Below are 17,689 nucleotides of genomic sequence, written 5' to 3' on the forward strand. Positions count from 1 at the left end.
GTAGGTAAGTGGGCCTGGAGGAGCAGGGCTGCTTCCTCCCAGCCCCGCCCCCAAGCTCCCCCACCATCAGACCACCTCCCATATAAATCCCTCCCTGCGGGATTGGACACCCCCAGGTCCAGTTGCAAAGAATTTTAATGCAATGTTGACTTTGACCTGTACAGGCAATGGGCTAACTCTTATTTCCCCAAAACAGATTGGGTGGGGTTGTGTCAGAGGCTAAAGTGCAAAATATCTGAAAGAGGAACCCAACCCACCTCGAAACTGCTCACTTCTGGCTTTAACGGAGGCGGGACAAGGGGCGGGCGACCAATCGGCTTGCGGGAGGCGGGTTGGCTATTTAAATATTATAATAAGGCTGCCTGCCTTCATTTTAACAAGGATTCTACATTTGACTCATGTCAGTCGGGTTTCCCAGGCCTCGGGAAACCTGCCAGGTGGAAGGAGCCTAGAAGAACTGAATCCATGAGATAAGATCTCTAACATCCTCCCCGCACTAGACCTATCTGATCTCCTATGTTGCAGCCTTATGATGTAGGCTTCCCACCCTGTAGGCCTCTAGCTGTCAAACAAGGCTGCCCGTGGACAGGAAACTGACAGAAAAAAATTAAATTAGTCCTCCACTTAAAAACAGCAGGACATTTGGGAAAACCTGTTTTTCCGGGTTTCCCAACCTCAAAACAGTACCCCCGCAAGGAACACGCCTCCAGGCTACAATACAGGCCATTATTTTTTCCTTGTGGAAATGAGCTGCAGGTCATCAGCCAAAAGTTGATATATCACTCTACTTGCCTTCAGGGGAAGTGTAGACTTCTGAGTTAGTGATGTGCAGAGAAATCTACATGTTCTAGATCTGTGAACTCTGGTTAGTGGATATCTAGGTAACAAACAGTTTCATTCTAGTGTCTCCAATCTAGCATCTTCCATATTTACCGACTTTTCATAATGTAAAATTAGAGGGATTGCTCTAGCCCCCAGTCAAAACTGTACTTTCTGCAGAGTTAACTAATTATGGTAGGAAAAGTGTTGACAGAGCTTCCAGAGCATATCACAGCTTAAATTGATATTCAAGTAAAGTAAGGCAATTCTTCAGCTGGAGCAAACAAATTAACTCCAATGTAGTATTTGCCTCAGCGATACAACTGTGTTGCTTATACTGCCACTTATATCGTGTGGATTTAATATAGGTTGGGTTTGGGTAGAAATTGAGGGAAAGAGAGCAGGAATTTTGGCTGTGCCAACCCATTCCCCTCCTCCCAATTGAAGATTTATGGTTGGTGTTAAAAGAAAGAAAGACATGTATATAGTACCTATCATGACCACCAGATGTCTCAAAGCACATTACAGCCTATCAGTACTTTTTGAAGTGTAGTCACTGTTGTAATGTAGGAAACGAAGCAGCCAATTTGTGCTCAGCAAACTCCCACAAACAGGAATGCGATAATGATCAGATCATCTGTTTTTGTTATGTTGATTGAGAGATAAGTATTGGCCAAGACACCAGGGATAACTCCCATGGTCTTTTTCAAAATAGTGCCATGGGATCTTTTACGTCCAGACAGGGCCTCGGTTTAATGTCTCATCTGTAAGTCGGCACCTCAGACAGTGCAGCACTCCCTCAGCACTGCACTGCAGTGTCAGCCTAGATTTTTGTGCTCAAGTCTTGGAGTGGGACTCTGAACCCACAACCTCCTGACTCAGAAGTGAGGGTGCTCCCCACTGGGCCACAGCTAATAGACAAGGGGAATGGCAGTTTTTATCACGGGGAATTCTGCAATTATATTGGGGCTGTATTTGAGGATTCAGATCTTACCTCCCCATTTTATTCTTTATCGCCCAATTGCCTCAATGCAAACCAATCTAGCAGTGAGGGCTTCAAACAGGCATTTTGCCCCTCATTTGCTTATGCAAAGGCCCACAGCTGTTTCAGGTTTGCAATTTCTTGGCTTTTACCAAAAAGGTGGGCGACGCACCTCAGGCTAATAATGAGCGTGTGTTCCCCGCCCACCATATTCGAGGCTTTATGAGGTCATTTAGCACTTGAAAAACAGGTGCGGGGTGCCTGAATATTTAGGCCAATTTGTTGGTATGACATTGCTTGGTTTATAATTTTAATGCAGGTGGTGTTATGCTGTTTATGTTAAATAGCTGACAGAGGAAAGTCACATGAACAACTGGTTGGCGTGTTAATGGGTAACTTCAACATTTTATATGGTGTAAATAGTGACAATATTTGTATGACATACAATTTTTATATCTTTTAAAAAGCTTTGAGGGAAAAATTTGGGTTGTTTACACCTCTCGTAAGCACCCCGGGGGGCACAAACGACTTTTCACCCGGACACGGCACCACTGCCGACTCCTATAAAATTCAGCATGGGTTAGCGGCAGCACTAACCGGTAGCTCCCCAGGTCACTGTGCCGGTGGTGATGATGTCATCACCGTGCACAGCGACCCATTTTCGCTCCAGAGCGATAATGCGGTAACGCCCCGTAAGGTTGACTTCGTGGGGTGCATACCGGGCTTTAGGCCGCTCGCGGGGTGATGAAAAGTAAATGGAAGGTGTGGCACTGAAAATGTTAAAAATGGCCAACTTACCAGTGGCGGCTTTCTCATTTTCATGTCGTGCGGTCCGTGCCGCGATGTTGCAGCCCGGCACTCCGCTTCTGTGCCAGGCTGCTGCTGCGGCACTCAGTAGTCTAGCAGTGGCCCCTTGTCCCTAATGCAGATTCTGCAGTATGCCCTCCCCTTCAATGGAAGGGGAGGGCCCTGTGTTCCTGCCAGCGCTACACGCCTCTCTGCATAGCGCTGGAATATTCATGATGGTTAGCGTCCCGGTCCCACCCGCGTGAGGAAGTGGAGTGCAACATTTTGTGCTCCACTTTCTCTCGGGGGCGGTAAGCCCAAATTAGCTGGCGGGCCGGGACCTACTGCGCCTGGCATAGGAAGTCCCACCTCACAGCTGTTACTGCCCTCAACCGGGGCAGTACGCAATTTCGCATTTTCAACCTACTTTGACCAAAAATGCAAATGTTCTATTTGTGAAAATATAGGACTATTTGTTTCTTTATTAAATATGACTGTAGTCTCACTGATATATTTCCTGGCAAGCCAGAACAAAATTTGTAATATTTTGATGTAATTCAGTGTCTCCTTTCTCTCTTTTTACTTTGTTTACTGGTTGAAACAAAAAAAATTATATTCTATTAAGTAGAAAAATTATCACTTCTTAAATGCATTACACTACAGGGAGGAATTGGGATATGTGATTACTTTGAGATATTGGGATTGCTGGTTATTGCAAGGAGTTTCCCATTAACTCTGTTGATAATTTTATCTACTACTTTATAACTTCCCAGTGGAATAATATGGTATTCTTGATTCTACAGAAGAAGAAGGCTATGACTCATGTGGCACATACACCAAGAATAGAATGCACTATTTATCACATCATCTGGGAGGTAATGTCCCAACCCACCTGGTAAATGTATGCATATTGGACACATTATTGCCTACATAATCAAACAACTGAGTCTTAAAATGAAGTTGGCAGCATAATGTTATTCTGCTAACATTATTATGTACTGTACTGAGAGTTCTGGTTACGAATAGCATCCGTTGCAATACAATGATTCTGGTAATATGTTATCTTGGTGCAGTAGCACTCTTACCTCTGAGTCAGTCGTTTGTGCGATCAATATTCACGGCAGGACTTGAGTGCATAACCTAAGCTGCTGTTCCAGTGTGGTACTGGGGGATAGATAGCGCATTGTGGGAACTGGCATCCTTTGCGGAAGATGTTCAACCAAGGTTCTGCCTATCTGTTCCATTGAACATAAAAGATTGCCGAGTAGAACTTCCAATGTACAGGAATGGTCCTGCTTGAATTCACTGTGTGAGTGAAGACCAGAAGATTGTTCCATGGTGACCTCAACAAGTCCTCACTGCAAATGCACATTGGACTGTGTCTGGCGGGCACCTCAGCCAATTACAAAAAACTGCGGGTTAAAATTGCGGCCGACAGGAACTGCCTATTGTGATTTCCTTGAAGAATCTGCAATAGCTTCATTATGCATGTTCAGTGGATTTTAAATGAAGCATTCATTTTTAACCCTCTGTTTTTTTACCTTCAAGTGCAAATCCTGTTCAGCACTGTGTTCACCTACTCAAAGTGGGCTTTAAAAGAAAACTGCATTCTCACATGTGGGGAAGCAAGCTTTTAAAAGGGCACAAACATTTTTGTACCAGCAATTTAAAATTAATTATATAAGGCTAAAAATTAGGCCACATAGTGCCCATTTTTCAGGTGATAAACACCCTCCTAAGCCTCCAATATGGTGGGCAGGAAGCACGCATATCTTTCCGGTCGGAAGCGCCATATTGGAAAAGCACCATATTGTAAAAGATGCATGCGTGCTTGGCTGGAGTGAACATCGGGAATATTTTAACTATGGAATAATCTATTTAAATCAGGGCCCTGTGCATCTTGTGTTTCCGAATTTAGAATGCTGCAGTGCTTCATTCTTTGTTCATCATGTACTGAACAAAATGTGGCTCTGACCAGCTGGAAGATCTCCATAATTATGAATGTGGAGCTGGGCGGAGAAGGAATCCACTGAATAAGAACAGTGGCATGAAACAACTACCCAATTCATCACATTGCTGGATTCAGCAAAGTTTATTTAGTAAGTCACTTCCTCAAAAAAAATCTTTCCCCTTTACACATTAGTTAATGTTAGCAGGATATTTTTCTGCAGTTAATTCTCAATTTTGCTCCTAATAATCAATTCCATTACATTCCACTGTATTGATGTAAGACTAATACGTTTGTAGTTGTCTGGTTCTATGTCGTCAGCTTTTTAAGAAATGAGTGTAATGCTATCCTGTTTCCAATGTGCAGAGACTTCCCTTGGGCTAAAAATTCATAAGAACATAAGAACATAAGAAATAGGAACAGGAATACAGCGCCTCGAGCCTGCTCTGCCAATCAATAAGATCATGGCTGATCTGATCATGGACTTAGTTCCACTTCCCTGCCCGTTCCCCATAACCCCTTATCCCCATATCGTTTAAGAAACTGTCTATTTCTGTCTTAAATTTATTCAATGTCCCAGCTTCCTCAGCTCTCTGAGGCAGCAAATTCCACAGATTTACAACCTTCTGAGAGAAGAAATTTATCCTCATCTCAGTTTTAAATGGACGGCCCCTTATTCTAAGATCATGCCTTCTAGTTCTAGTGTCCCCCATCAGTGGAAACATCCTCTCTGCATCCACCTTGTCAAGCCCCCTCATAATCTTATACATTTTGATAAGATCACCTCTAATTCTTCTGAATTCCAATAGTAGAGGCCCAAACTACTCAACCTTTCCTTATAAGTCAATCCCCTCATCTCCGGAATCAACCTAGTGAACCTTCTCTGGCTGCCTCCAAAGCAAGTATATCCTTTCGTAAATATGGAAACCAAAACTGCACGCAGTATTCCAGGTGTGGCCTCACCAATACCCTGCATAACTATAGCAAGACTTCCCTGCTTTTATACTCCAACCCCTTTGCAATAAAGGCCAAGATTCCATTGGCCGCCCTGATCACTTTCTGTACCTAAATAATATCTTTTTTGTTTCATGCACAAGCACCTCCAGGTCCCGCTGCACTGCAGCACTTTGCAATCTTTCTCCATTTAAATAATAACTTGCTCTTTGATTTTTTACTGCCAAAGTGCATGACTCTCATACTTTCCAACATTATACTCTATCTGCCAAATTTTTGCCCACTCACTTAGCCTGTCTAAGTCATTTTGCAGATTTTTTGTGTCCTCCTCACACATTGCTTTTCCTCCCATCTTTGTATCGTCAGCAAACTTGGCTACGTTACACTTGGTCCATTCTTCCAAGTCGTTAATATAGATTGTAAATAGTTGGGGTCCCAGCACTGATCCCTGCGCCACCCCACTAGTTACTGCTTGCCAACCAGAGAATGAACCATTTATCCCGACTCTCTGATTTCTGTTCATTAGTCAATCCTCTATCCATGCTAAAATATTACCCCCAACCCCGTGACCTTTTATCTTGTGCAGTAAGCTTTTAAGTGGCACCTTGTCAAATGCCTTCTGGAAGTCCAAATACACCACATCCCCTGGTTCCACTTTATCCATCCTGTTCGTTACATCCTCAAAGTATTCCAGCAAATTTGTCAAAAATGACTTCCCCTTCATAAATCCATGCTGACTCTGCCTGACTGGATTTTGCTTTTCCAAATGTCCTGCTACTGCTTCTTTAATAATGGAATAATGGACTCCAACATTTTCCCAACCACAGATATTAGGCTAACTGGTCTATAGTTTCCTGCTTTTTGTCTGCCTCCTTTTTTAAATAGGGGCGATACATTTGCAATTTTCCAATTTGCTAGGACCTCCCCAGAATCCAGGGAATTTTGGTAAATTACAACCAATGCATCCACAATCCCTGCCACTACTTCTCTTAAAACCCTTCAATGAGATACCGCCCCTCGTGAGGGTCAGAACAGAGGCACTAAAGGGTTTGCAGAGGCGAGCGCCGGCATTCATGCTGCTTGGCAATTTCAGTGTGCGGTACCGGCGGTGCAGAGGAGTATCACCCGGGAGCTTTGCGCCGGTGTACAACTCCCCCGGTATCGACTCGCAATCAAAATTTGTTTTGCGTTGCACCCGTAGCGCTCCGTAGTTACCCCGCCAGAGAAATCTGGCATGCAGAGCTATACTGGCGGCAGTAAGGGAAGGAATGACTGCATGAGGTAAGTGTGATTGATTTTCTTTTTCATTTTTTTTGTGATTTATCTTTATTTGGGCTGAGTAATGTATAGAGAATGTTTTCTGTGTTCTTTGTTGGAGGTATTCAGTTGCCCTCCCAGCCTAGCTTCCTAAGATATGTGTGGAATGCTTCCCTTTGCACTCCACTGCACTGTCAGGGCGCAACCACCGTTGGCTGGCGACGCAAACCATTTCCTGGCGCTAAATTTATCCACCGCTCAACGTGATCGCCTTGAAAAACCTTCCACCTAATTTCCAGCCCTGTTTATAATGGTCTCCTTATAATGATTTATAAGGAGACTATTGGAACCGGTTTCTGGGGGAGGTGGGACCAGGACAAACCGGACGGTCTGCACCTGGGCATGACTGGAACCAATGTCCGAGGGGGAGTGTTTGCTAGTGCTGTTGGGGAGGAGTTAAACTGATATGGCAGGGGGATGGGAACCTATGCAGGGAGACAGAGGGAAATAAAATGGAGACAGAAGCAAAAGCTAGAAAGGAGAATAGTAAAAGTGGAGGGCAGAGAAGCCCAAGGCAAAAACCAAAAAGGGCCAATTTACAGCAAAATTCTAAAGGGTTAAAATGACAAGCCTGAAGGCTCTGTGCCTCAATGTGAGGAGTATTCGGAATAAGGTGGATGAATTAACTACGCAGATAGTAGTTAACGGATATGATGTGATTGGCATCACAGAGACATGGCTCCAGGGTGACCAAGGCTGGGAACTCAACATACAAGGGTATTCAGCATTTAGGAAGGATAGACAGAAAGGAAAAAAAGGTGGGGTGGCGTTGCTGGTTAAAGAGGAAATTAATGCAATTGTAAGGAAGGACATCAGCTTGGATGATGTAGAATCGATATGGGTGGAGCTACGGAATACCAAAGGGCAGAAAACACGAGTGGGAGTTGTGTACAGACCATCAAATAGTAGTCGTAAGGTTGGGGACAGCATCAAACAAGAAATAAGGGATGTGTGCAATAAAGGTACAGCAGTAATCATGGGTGACTTTAATCTACATATTGATTGCGCTAACCTAATGCGGTGGAGGAGGATTTCCTGGAGTGTATTAGGGATGGTTTTTTAGACCAATATGTCGAGGAACCAACCAGAGAGCTGGCCATCCTAGACTGGGTGATGTGTAATGAGAAGGGACTAATTAGCAATCTTGTTGTGCGAAGCCCCTTGGGGAAGAGTGACCATAATATGGTAGAATTCCTTATTAAGATGGAGAGTAACAAAGTTAATTCAGAAACTAAGGTCCTGAATTAACGGAAAGGTAGCTTTGATGGTATGAGGCGCGAATTGGCTAGATTAGACTGGCAAATGATACTTAAAGGATTGATGGTGGATAGGCAATGGCAAACCTTTAAAGAGCATATGGATGAACTTCAGCAATTGTACATCCATGCCTGGAGTAAAAGTAAAACGGGGAAGGTGGCTCAACCGTGGCTAACAAAGGAAATTAAGGATAGTATTAATTCCATTGGAGAGGCGGGAGTTCCGGGGATCGGAGAGGCCTACAAAAGGCCAGTGAGACCAGGAGCAGCGCGAGTTCGGCGAGAGGCGGGAGTTCCAGGGATCGGAGAGGCCTACAAAAGGCCAGTGAGACCAGGAGCAGTGCGAGTTCGGCGAGAGGCGGGAGTTCCGGGGATCGGAGAGGACTATAAAAGGCCAGTGAGACCAGGAGCAGTGCGAGTTCGGCGAGAGGCGGGAGTTCCGGGGATCGGAGAGGACTATAAAAGGTCAGTGAGACCAGGAGCAGCGTGAGTTCGGCAAGAGGCAGCCAGTGCAGCTACAGGGGGAAGGCAAAAAAGAAGTAGAAAGAAATAGAAAGGTGACGTCACAGCCAAGGGGGTAAGTGATTGGCTGGTGACTGGTGAGTAGTTTTTCTTTTTTCTCATCTATAACAGTAAGTAAACTTTAGCATTGTTGTTGCCAATTTAAGTGTATCTAAGGGATAAATCATGGCAGGAGAGCGGTCACGTGATATGCTCCTCCTGTACCATGTGGGAACTCAGGGACACTTCCGGTGTCCCTGACAACTACGTGTGTGGGAAGTGGATCTGCCTCCAGCTCCTGACCGTCCGCATTACGGAATTGGAGCTGAGGGTGGATTCACTCTGGAGCATCCACGATGCTGAGAATGACGTGAGTAGCAAGTGTAGCGAGTTGGTCTTACCACAGGTAAAGGGTCCACAGCCAGATAGGGAATGGAAGGCCAGCAGGAAGAGCAGTGAAAGGAAGGTAGTGCAAGGGTCACCTGCGGTCATCCCCCTGCAAAACAGATACACCGCTTTGAGTACTGTTGAGGGGGATGACTCATCAGGGGAGGGCAGCAGCAGCCAAGTTCATGGCACCGTGGCTGGCTCTGCTGCACAGGAGGGCAGGAAAAAGAGTGGGAGAGCAATAGTGATAGGGGAATCAATTGTAAGGAGAATAGATAGGCGTTTCTGCGACTGCAACCGAGACTCCAGGATGGTATGTTGCCTCCCTGGTACAAGGGTCAAGGGTGTCTCAGACCGGGTGCAGGACATTCTGAAAAGGGAGGGTGAACAGCCAGTTGTCGTGGTGCACATTGGTACCAAAGATATAGGTAAAAAAAGGGTTGAGGTCCTACGAGATAAATTTAAGGAGCTAGGAGGTAAATTAAAACGTAGGACCTCATAAGTAGTAATCTCTGGATTGCTACCAGTGCCACATGCTAGTCAGAGTAGGAATCGCAGGATAGCTCAGGTGAATACGTGGCTTGAGCAGTGGTGCAGCAGGGAGGGATTCAAATTCCTGGGGCTTTGGAACTGGTTCTGGGGGAGGTGGGACCACTACAAACCGGACGGTCTGCACCTGGGCAGGACCGGAACCAATGTCCTTGGGGGAGTGTTTGCTAGTGATGTTGGGGAGGAGTTAAACTAATATGGCAGGGGGATGGGAACCAATGCAGGGAGACAGAGGGAAACAAAATGGAGACAGAAGCAAAAGACAGAAAGGAGATGAGTAAAAGTGGAGGGCAGAGAAACCCAAGGCAAAACACAAAAAGGGCCACATTACAGCAAATTTCTAAAGGGTCAAAGTGTAATAAAAAGGAAAGCCTGAAAGCTCAGTGCCTCAATGCAAGGAGTATTCGGAACCCAGGAGAGGGCTCTGAGCGCGTTAGAGTGGGTGAGAGCTCAGATGAACAAGACCCCAAGAAAGAATGTAAAAGACAGGAGGCAATAGTGCAGATTAGCAGTGGGGTAAGTGTAAACCACAAGGTGATAGAAAGGAACAATATGTATGAATATAAAGGGGCTGCAGGAGGGGTCAAGACTAAAAATAATGGTTTAAAAACTAGTAGTAAAACACTCTACCTAAACACACACAGCATTCGAAATAAAGTAAATGAGTTGATGGCACAAATCATTACAAATGGGTATGATTTGGTGGCCATTACAGAAACGTGTTTGCAGGGTGGCCAAGACTGGGAATTAAACATACAGGAGTATCTGAAAATTCGGAAAGATAGACAAGAAGGGAAAGGAGGTGGGGTAGTTCTGTTAATAAAGGAAGATATCAGGGCAGTTGTGAGAGACGATATTGGCTCTAATGAACAAAATGTTGAATCATTGTGGGTAGAGATTAGAGATAGTAAGGGGAAAAAGTCACTGGTGGGCGTAGTTTATAGGCCCCCAAATAATAACTTCACAGTGGGGCGGGCAATAATCAAGGGAATAATGGAGGCATGTGTGAAAGGAATGGGGGATTTTAACCTACATATTGATTGGTCAAATCAAATCGCACGGGGCAGCCTTGAGGAGGAATTAATAGAATGCATATGGGATTGTTTCTTAGAACAGTATGTTACGGAACCCACAAGGGAGCAAGCTATCTTAGATCTGGTAATGAGACAGGAATAATAAACGATCTCCTAGGAAAAGATCCTCTCGGAATGAGTGATCACAGTATGGTTGAATTTGTAATACAGATTGAGGGTGAGGAAGTAGTGTCTCAAACGAGCATACTATGCTTAAACAAAGGGGACTACAGTGGGATGAGGGCAGAGATGGCTAGTAGACTGGGAACACAGACTAAACGGTGGCACAATTGAGGAACAGTGGAGGACTTTTAAGGAGCTCTTTCATAGTGCTCAACAAAAATATATTCCAACGAAAAAGAAGGGCGGTAAGAGAAGAGATAACCAGCCATGGATAACCAAGGAAATAAAGGAGAGTATCAAATTAAAAACCAATGCGTATAAGGTGGCTAAGGTTAGTGGGAAACTAGAAGATTGGGAAAATTTTAAACGACAGCAAAGAATGACTAAGAAAGCGATAAAGAAAGGAAAGATAGATTACGAAAGTAAAATTGCGCAAAACATAAAAACAGATAGTAAAAGCTTTTACCGATATATAAAACGGAAAAGAGTGACTAAAGTAAATGTTGGTCCCTTAGAAGATGAGAAGGGGGATTTAACAATGAGAAATGTGGAAATGGCTGAGATCTTAAACAATTGTTTTGCTTCGGTCTTCACAGTGGAAGACACAAAAACCATGCCAAAAATTGCTGGTCACGGGAATGTGAGAAGGGAACACCTTGAGACAATCACTATCACTAGGGGGTTCGTGCTAGACCGGCTAATGGGACTCAAGGTAGACAAGTCCCCTGGTCCTGATGAAATGCATCCCAGGGTATTAAAAGAGATGGCGGAAGTTATAGCAGATGCATTCGTTATAATCTACCAAAATGCTCTGGACTCTGGGGAGGTACCAGCGGATTGCAAAGCAGCTAATGTAACGCCTCTGTTTAAAAAAGGGGGCAGACAAAAGGCAGGTAACTATTGGCCGGTTAGTTTAACATCTGTAGGGGGGAAAATGCTTGAAACTATCATTAAGGAAGAAATAGCGGGACATCTTGATAGGAATAGTGCAATCAAGCAGACGCAGCATGGATTCATGAAAGGGAAATCATGTTTAACTAATTTACTGGAATTCTTTGAGGATATAACGAGCATGGTGGATAGAGGTGTACCGATGGATGTAGTGTATTTAGATTTTCAAAAGGCATTCGATAAGGTGCCACACAAAAGATTACTGCAGAAGATAAAGGTACGCGGAGTCAGAGGAAATGTATTAGCATGGATATAGAATTGGCTGGCTAACAGAAAGCAGAGAGTCGGGATAAATGGGTCCTTTTCGGATTGGAAATCGGTGGTTAGTGGTGTGCCACAGGGATCGGTGCTGGGACCACAACTGTTTACAATATACATAGATGACCTGGAAGAGGGGACAGAGTGTAGTGTAACAAAATTTGCAGATGACACAAAGATTAGTGGGAAAGCGGGTTGTGGAGAGGACACAGAGAGACTGCAAAGAGATTTAGATAGGATAAGTGAATGGGCTAAGGTTTGGCAGATGAAATACAATGTCGGAAAATGTGAGGACATCCACCTTGGGAAAAAAAAACAGTAAAATGGAATATTATTTGAATGGGGAGAAATTACAACATGCTGCGGTGCAGAGGGACCTGGGGGTCCTTGTGCATGAATCCCAAAAAGTTAGTTTGCAGGTGCAGCAGGTAATCAGGAAGGCAAATGGAATGTTGGCCTTCATTGCGAGAGGGATGGAGTACAAAAGCAGGGAGGTCCTGCTGCAACTGTACAGGGTATTGGTGAGGCCGCACCTGGAGTACTGCATGCAATTTTGGTCACCTTACTTAAGGAAGGATATACTAGCTTTGGAGGGGGTACAGAGACGAATCACTTGGCTGATTCCGGAGATGAGGGGGTTACCTTATGATGATAGATTGAGTAGACTGGGTCTTTACTCGTTGGAGTTCAGAAGGATGAGGGGTGATCTTATAGAAACATTTAAAATAATGAAAGGGATAGACAAGATAGAGGCAGAGAGGTTGTTTCTACTGGTCGGGGAGACTAGAACTCGGGGGCACAGCTTCAAAATACGGGGGAGCCAATTTAAAACCAAGTTGAGAAGGAATTTCTTCTCCCAGAGGGTTGTGAATCTGTGGAATTCTTTGCCCAAGGAAGCAGTTGAGGCTAGCTCATTGAATGTATTCAAGTCACAGATAGATATATTTTTAACGAATAAGGGAATTAAGGATTATGGGGAGCGGGTGGGTAAATGGAGCTGAGTCCATGGCCAGATCAGCCATGATCTTGTTGAATGGTGGTGCAGACTCGAGGGGCTAGATGGCCTACTCCTGTTCCTAATTCTTATGTTCTTATGTTCTTATGTTCAAGGAAGAGGCATACAAATTAGCTGGAAAGAGCAGCAAACCGGAGTACTGGGAGAATGTTAGAGTTCAGCAGAGGAGGACAAAAGGTTTAATTAAGAGGGGGAAAATAGAGTATGAGAGGAAGCTTGCCAAAAACACTGACTGCAAAAGCTTCTATAGATATGTGAAGAGAAAAAGATTAGTGAACACAAATGTAGGTCCCTTGCAGTCGGATTCGGGTGAATTTAGAATGGTGAACAAAGAAATGACTGTCTAATTGAATACGTACTTTGGTTCTGTCTTCACAAAGGATGACACAAAAAACCTTCCGGATGTACAAGGGGACCGAGGGTCTAGTTAGAAGGAGGAACTGAAGGATATCCTTATTAGGCGGTAAATTGTGTTCGGGAAATTGATGGGACTAAAGGCTGATAAATCCCCAGGGCCTGATAGTCTACATCCCAGAGTACTTAAGGATGTGGCCCTAGAAATAGTGGATGCATTGGTGATAATTTTCCAACAGTCTATCGTCTCTGGATCAATTCCTTTGGACTGGAGGATAGCTAATATAACACCACTTTTAAAAAAAGGAGGGAGAGAGAAAGCCGGTAATTATAGACTGGCTAGCCTGACATCGGTTGTGGGGAAAATTTTTGAATCAATCATTAAGGATGAAATAGCAGCCCATTTGGAGAGCCGTGATAGAATTGGTCCAAGTCAGCATGGATTTATGAAAGGGAAATCATGCTTGACAAATCTTCTGGAATTTTTTGAGGATGTAACTAGTAGAGTGGACAAGGGAGAACCAGTGGATGTGGTGTATTTGGACTTTCAGAAGGCTTTTGACAAGGTCCCACACAGGAGATTGGTGTGCAAAATTAAACCACATGGTATTGGGGGTAATGTACTGACGTGGATAGAGAACTGGTTGGCAGACAGGAAGCAGAGAGTCGGGATTAACGGGTCCTTTTCAGAATGGCAGGCAGTGACTAGTGGAGTGCCGCAGGGCTCAGTGCTGGGACCCCAGCTCTTTACAATATATATTAATGATTTAGATGATGGTATTGAGTGTAATATCTCCAAATTTGCAGATGACACTAAACTTGGTGGCCGTGTGAGCTGTGAGGAGGACACTAAGAGGCTGCAGGGTGACTTGGACAGGTTAGGTGAGTGGGCAAATGCATGGCAGATGCAGTATAATGTGGATAAATGTGAGGTTATCCACTTTGGGGGCAAAAACACGAAGGCAGAATATTATCTGAATGGCGGCAGATTAGGAAAAGGGGAGGTGCAGCGAGACCTGGGTGCCATGGTTCATCAGTCATTGAAAGTTAGCATGCAGGTACAGCAGGCGGTGAAGAAGGCAAATGGTATGTTGGCCTTCATAGCAAGGGGATTTGAGTATAGGAGCAGCAAGTCTTGCTGCAGTTGTACAGGGCCTTGGTGAGGCCCCACCTGGAATTGTGGGTCCAAGTTTCCACAGGATAAAAAACGGGCGCCCCTCCAAGCTGGGCGCTCGTTTTTCGCGCCTAAAACGGCGCCGGAAAAAAACTGAGCGATTCTGGAGCATTCTGCAGCTCCTTGTCTGCTTGGCGCGGTGCCCAGGGGGGCGGAGCCTACACTTGCGCCAATTTTGTAAGTGGGAGGGGGCGGGTACTATTTAAATTAGTTTTTTTCTTGCCGGCAACGCTGCGCGTGCGCGTTGGAGCGTTCGCGCATGCTCAGTGTGAAAAAAACATTAGCACTCGGCCATTTCTGTAGTTCTTTGTAGCTGTTTAGTTTTTGAACATTTTTTAATAAAAGTACATTGCCATCTGCACAGAGGCTTCTTGAAGCAGTGAGAAAGGTGCAGGAAGCCTCAGAAAGTTGAGGCAGCCGTTTCCCGACGACCTCCCACTTTTGCCGTCGGGAAATGGCTCCTCTGTTTCTGAGGCTTCCTGCAGCCTTCTCTCTTTCCCGCCAGCCGTCTGGAACGGCTCCATTTCTTTCCCCCACCCCCCGCGTTCGGTCGGCTCCCTCCCTCCCGCTCGCGTTCGGTCAGCTCCCTTCTCTCCCCCCCCCCCCCGCGTTCGGTCGGCTCCCTTCCCTCCCCCACCCCCCACCCCCTGCGTTCGGTAGGCTCCCTCCCTCCCTCCCGCCCGTGTTCGGTCAGCTCCCTCCCCCGCGTTCGGTCGGCTCCCTCCTGCCCGCCCGCGTTCGGTCGGCTCTTTCCCTCCCGCGTTCGTCGGCTCCCTTCCCTCCCCCCCCCACCGCGTTCGTCGGCTCCCTTCCCTTCCCTCCCCTCCCCTCCCCTCCCCCCCCCCCGCGTTCGTCGGCTCCATTCCCTCCCCCCCCCACCGCGTTCGTCGGCTCCCTTCCCTTCCCTCCCCTCCCCTCCCCTCCCCCCCCCGCGTTCGTCGGCTCCATTCCCTCCCCCCCCCACCGCGTTCGTCGGCTCCCTTCCCTTCCCTCCCCTCCCCTCCCCTCCCCCCCCCCGCGTTCGTCGGCTCCATTCCCTCCCCCCCCCACCGCGTTCGTCGGCTCCCTTCCCTTCCCTCCCCTCCCCTCCCCCCCCCCGCGTTCGTCGGCTCCATTCCCTCCCCCCCCCACCGCGTTCGTCGGCTCCATTCCCTTCCCTCCCCGCGTTCAACGGCTCCCTTCCCTTCCCTCCTCCCCCGCCCCCCCCGCCCGCGTTCGGTCGGCTCCCTCCTCCCCCCGCCCCGCCCGCGTTCGGTCGGCTCCCTCCTCGCCTTCCCCCCCCACCCCCCGGCCCGCGTTCGGTCGGCTCCCTCCTCTCCCGCCACCCCCCGGCCCGCGTTCGGTCGGCTCCCTCGTTTTGTGAGGCTTGCTGCAGCATTCTCCCTGGCTGAAGCACTTTCACACAGGTAGGAAGATGGTTTATTTAATCTTTTCTTTGCTTATAAATGTTTATTCAGGTTGGATTTATTTGTATAATATTTGTATAACTATAAATAAGGATTTATTCTAAAATTTAATGAGTTCCCTTCCCCCCCCCCTCCCCCCCACCTCGTCTGGACGCCTGATTTGTAACCTGCGCCTGATTTTTTAATGTGTAGAACAGGTTTTTTCAGTTCTACAAAAATCTTCACTTGCTCCATTCTACTTTTGTTTGGAGTACATTTTCACTGTGGAAACTTTCAAATCAGGCGTCAGTGGCCGGACACGCCCCCTTTTGAAGAAAAAATTCTGTTCCAAAGTAGAACTGTTCTACCTGACTAGAACTGCAGAAAAAAAAATGTGGAGAATTGCAAATTCTAAGATAGTCCGTTCTCCACCAGTTGCTCCTAAAATTCAGGCGCAAATCATGTGGAAACTTGGGCCCATTGTGTTCAGTTTTGGTCTTCTAAACTGAGGAAGGACGTTCTTGCTGTTGAGGGAGTGCAGTGGAGGTTCACCAGACTGATTCCAGGGATGGCTGGACTGACATATGAGGAGAGACTGGATCAACTGGACCTTTATAGACTGGAGTTTAGAAGGATGAGAGGGGATCTCATAGAAACATATAAGATTCTGACTGGACTGGACAGGTTAGATGCGGGAAGAATGTTCCCGATGTTGGGGAAGTCCAGAACCAGGGGACACAGTCTTAGGATAAGGGGCAGGCCGTTTAGGACTGAGATGAGGAGAAACTTCTTCACTCAGAGAGTTGTTAACCTTTGGAATTCCCTGCCGCAGAGAGTTGTTGATGCCAGTTCATTGGATATATTCAAGAGGGAGTTAGATATGGCCCTTACGGCTAAAGGGATCAAGGGGTATGGAGAGAAAGCAGGAAAGGAGTACTGAGGGAATGATCAGCCATGATCTTATTGAATGATGATGCAGGCTCGAAGGGCCGAATGACCTACTCCTGCACCTATTTTTTATGTTTCTATGTTTCTATGATTTCATTTGTTCATGGCATGTGGGCATCGAAACAAGGCCAGCATTTATTGTCCATCCCTAAATGCCCTTGAAGCTGACTTCTTCAATCGCTGCAGTCCGTGCGGTGAAGTTGTTCTCATAATGTTGTTAGGGAGGGTGTTTGGGGATTTTGAACCAGCACTGATGAAGGAACGGCGATATATTTCCAAGTCAGGATGGTGTATGGCTTGGAGGGGAACTTGGAAGTGATGGTGTTCCCATGCGCCTGCTGCCCTTGTCCTTCTAGGCGGTAAAGGTCGCGGAGTTGGGAGATGCTGTTGAAAAAGCCTTGGCGAGTGCTGCAATGCATCTTGTAGATGGTGCACACTGCAGCCATGGGTGCGTCGGTGGTGGAGAGAGTGAATGTTTAAGGTGGTGGATGGGGTGCCAACTGGCGACTTTGTCCTGGATGGTGTCGAGCTTCTTGAATGTTGTTGGAGCTGTACTCATCCAGGCAACTATTCCATCGCACTCATGACTTGTGTCAAAATAATAACCATCCATGCTCCACAAAATTCATACCTTGTCTGCATTAGTAGTTAGAAAAGAAGGGGGAGATGGCATCAATCATTTTAGAATTATTTATTTTCAGCTTTATTAGCCTGCCTAGAACTTGCATTTTATTTATGTTGAAGTCATAAAATTTCCTTGAATTATTGTTATTTAGTCCTTCTGAGTATTTGAAGCAAGTAAAATATATTACCATTGGCCGTGTCATTAAATGAAAGCTAATGCCAACTGTAATTTCAATGGGCTAACCCCCTTGTGAAAATAGCAAAGAGGAAATTGATATGATATAA

Source organism: Pristiophorus japonicus, chromosome 2 (genome assembly GCF_044704955.1).
Source record: "Pristiophorus japonicus isolate sPriJap1 chromosome 2, sPriJap1.hap1, whole genome shotgun sequence".
In the NCBI taxonomy this organism is placed as follows: domain Eukaryota; kingdom Metazoa; phylum Chordata; class Chondrichthyes; family Pristiophoridae; genus Pristiophorus; species Pristiophorus japonicus.